The sequence below is a fragment of the Propithecus coquereli genome, unplaced genomic scaffold (assembly GCF_000956105.1).
Source record: "Propithecus coquereli isolate 6110/MARCELLA unplaced genomic scaffold, Pcoq_1.0 Scaffold178, whole genome shotgun sequence".
Taxonomy (NCBI): domain Eukaryota; kingdom Metazoa; phylum Chordata; class Mammalia; order Primates; family Indriidae; genus Propithecus; species Propithecus coquereli.
In genome coordinates, this window is record NW_012142523.1 from 4,047,495 (window position 1) to 4,051,598 (window position 4,104).

Genomic DNA, 4,104 nt, shown 5'->3' on the forward strand with positions numbered 1-4,104 from the left:
TGAATATCACAATAAAGTGAGTCACACAAATTTTTTGATCTCTTAATGCATAGAAAAGTTATGTTTACACGATACTATGGTCTATTAAGTGTGCAATAGCACTATGTCTAAAAAAACAATGTGCGCACCTTAATTTTAAAATACTGTATTGCTAAAAAATGCTAACAATCATCTGAGCCTTTACAGAGTTGTAATCTTTTCGCTGGTGGAGGGTCTTGCCTCGATATTGATAGCTGCTGGTGCATCAGGGTGGGATTTGCTGAGGATTGAGGCGGCCATGGCAAATTCTTCAAATAAGATGACAGTGGAGTTTGCCACATCGACTGGCTCTTCCTTTCAGGAACAATTTCTCTGTAGCATGCCATGCTGTTCGATAGCATTTAACCCACAGTAGAACTTATTTCAAAATTGGAGTCGATCCTTTCAAGCCCTGTTGCTGCTTTATCAGTGAAGTTTGTGTAACATTCTAAATCCTCTGTTGTCGTTTCAACAATGTTCACAGCATCTTCACCAGGAGTAGATTCCATCTCAAGACACCACTTTCTTTGTTCATCCATAAAAAGCAACTCCTCATCCATGCAAGTTTTATCATGAGATTGCAGCGATTCAGTCACATCTTCAGGCTCCACTTCTAATTCTAGTTCTCTTGCTATTTCCACCACCAAAACTGCAGTTGCTTCCTCTACGGAAGTCTCAGACCCCTCAAAGTCATCCATGAGGGTGGGAATCAACTTCTTCCAAACTCCTGTTAATGTTGATATTTGTTCCTCCTCTCATGAATCATGAAATGTTCTTAACAGCATCTAGAATGGTGAATCCTAAGGTCCAGAAGGTTTTCAATTTACTTTTCCCAGATCCATCAGAGGAATCACCCTCTATGGCAGCTATAGCCTTACAAAACGTATTTTTTAAATAATAAGACCTGAAAGTTGAAATTACTCCTTGACCCATGGAGTGCAGAATGGATGTTGTGTTCACAGGCATGAACACATTAATCTGCTTGTACATCTCCATCAGAGTTCTTGGGTGACCAGGTACATTGTCAATGAGCAGTAATATTTTGAAAGGAATCTTTTTTTCTGAGCAGCAGGTCTCAAAGTGTGTTTGAAATATTCAATAAATTATGCTGTATACAGATGTGCTGTCATCTAAGCTTTGTTGTTCCATTTATATAGCACAGGCAGGGTAAATTTAACATAATTCTTAAGGGCCCTAGGATTTTCAAATGGTAAATCAACATTACCTTCAACTTAAACTCACCACCTGTCTTAGCTCCTAACAAGAGATTCAGCCTGTCCTTTGTAGCTTTGAGTCACACATTGACTTCTCCTCTCTAGCTATGAAAGTCCTAGTGGCATCATCTTCCAACAGAAGGCTCTTTTGTCTATGTTGAAAATCTATTGTTTAGTGTAGCCACCTTCATCAGTGATCTTAGCTAGATCTTCTGCATAATTTGCTGCTTCACCTTGCACTTTTATGTTATGGAGATGCTTCTTTCCTTAAACTTCATGAACCAACCTCCACTAGCTTCAAACTTTTCTTGTGAAGCTTCCTCACCTTGCTTTCAGCCTTCATAGAATTGAAAAGAATTAGGGCCTTTCTCTTCAAAGTCTTGGGCTCCAGTGATCCTTCTGCCTCAGCCTCCAGAGTAGCTGGAACTACAGGCACATGTCACCAATGCCCAGCTAATTTTTCTATTCTTTGTAGAAACGGGGTCTTGCTCTTGCTCAAGCTGGTCTCAAATTCCTGGCCTCAAGTGATCCTCCCACCTCGGCCTCCCAGAGTGCTAGGATTACAGGCATGAGCCACCATGCTCAGCCAAATATATACAATTTTTATTTGTCAATTAAAAGACAGAGAGAGAAGGAAAGAAGACAAGAATAAGGGCCTCGCTAGAGTCCAGTAGGATATAAGGAAACACTGAATTAGGACTGTGCTGGCAGGTACTTAAAGGGCTAGGCTAGAATTAAAGACATTTAAGAAGTATAATCCACAGTGCTAAAAGAGAGAGCAATTGGCTGAGAAAAGGAGAGGAGGAGCTAAAACAATACCATCTCAAGTTCTACCACAAAGGAAAGTTATAAGAAATAAAATAATATTTGCTTTATCTTTAAAAAATAGCCTTGTGTAAAATATAAATGATCTACCAAACAAGTAAAAAAGGAAAAGAGGCAAAAGGGTACAGATCTATAATACATACAATCAGATATCAAAGAACCTAAAATTCTAAGGTGAGGGGAAGAAAAATGTATAACATCTGTTCATCTATTACCTGGTCCCATAGAAGAAAAAACTATGTTGTTACTTTCATTTGTCCAGAAAAGATTTGCTTTGATCCTCTAATGGAATGATGTCATTATTAGTAATTTCAGTATAAAACTGAATCTTTTTTTTTTAACTCAGTCCCCATAGGGACCGTCAAAAATTGCCAATGCTGACCATATTGCAAGTCGTCACGGCGGGGTATTGGGAAAAGTTTTCAATTAGCAACAGTCGTGCCTCAGAGAAACTTCATTGGCTACGATACTGCCACTGTGCAAAGCTAAAAGAACTGAAATATTTTAAATTATCTATAATGTAATGTTTGAAACAAAAAAAACAGTATAAACTAGGTGTGCATCATCAGGTTCACCCTTTTGTCCAGCAGTCCTTGTGGTAATACCACTGTTCTGTTAAATTCACCATCCATAGATTTTCTTTTAATATTGGATGAAAAGAAATCCCTGGTTCCAAACCAGCATGTAGATGGAGAGCCAGTATCCCTAGGACATGAGGTAAAATACTGGTAAATTCTCAGATGCAAGAACAGAGCATAGACCTATAGACCTAAGAATAGAGAATTTTGATAAGTCCCAATATCTATTTTTGTTGCTGCTTATGGTTTTGGCATTATATATAAGAATCCTCTGTCAAATTCAGGGTCATGAAGACTTCCCCATTGTCTTCTAAGTTTTATAGTTTTTGTTCTTATATTGAGGGCTTTGATCCATTTTGAGTTAATTTTTATATATGGTGTGAGGTTAAGGGTCTAACTTCATTCTCTTGCACAAGGCTACCCAGTTTCCCAGCACCAATTGTTGAAAAAACTATTCATGCCGGGCGCGGTGGCTCACGCCTGTAATCCTAGCACTCTGGGAGGCCGAGGCAGGCGGATTGTTTGAGCTCAGGAGTTCGAGACCAGCCTGAGCAAGAGCGAGACCCCGGTCTCTACTAAAAAAAAAAATAGAAATTATCTGGACAACTAAAAATATATAGAAAAAATTAGCCGGGCATGGTGGCACATGCCTGTAGTCCCAGCTACTCGGAAGGCTGAAGCAGAAGGATTGCTTGAGCCCAGGAGTTTGAGGTTGCTGTGAGCGAGGCTAATGCCACGGCACTCACTCTAGCCAGGGCGAGTGAGACTCTTTCTCAAAAAAAAAAAAAAAAAAAAAACAGATCGAAAAAACTATTCATTCTCCATTCAATGACATTGGTATCCTTGTTTAAAACCAGCTGACCATATAGGTGAGGGTTTATTTCTGAACTCTCAATTTTATTCCATTAATCTATGTCTATCCTTGCACCAGTACCATAGTTGTTGTTTCGTAGTAAGTGTTGAAATCAGATAGTGTTAAGTCCTACTTTTGTTCTTCAAGATTTCCAAGATTGTTTTGGCTACTCTGGGCCCCTTACACTTTTACATGAAAAGAAAAAATTTTTTTGAGACAGTGTCTCACTGTCACTCAGGCTGGAGTGCAGTGGCATGGTCATAGCTCACTGCAGCCTCAAACTCCTGGGCTCAAACAATCCTCCTGCCTCAACACCTGGCTAATTTTTGTTTTCATTTTCCTAGACACAGGATATCTGTGTTGCCCAGGCTAGTCTCCCTGGGCTCATGTGATCTTTCCACCTCAGTCTCTCAAGTTGCTGGGATTACAAGCATGAGCCACCACGACATGTCCTATACGCCTATCAATTTCAAGACATCAGCTAGGATATTGAATCTGTAGATTAGTTTGGCGAGTTATTACCATGTTAACAATGTTACTATGGGATACTTCCCCCAATTATTTGTATCTTCTTTCTTTCCAGTCTTTTTTTTTTTTTTTTTTTTTTTGAGACAGT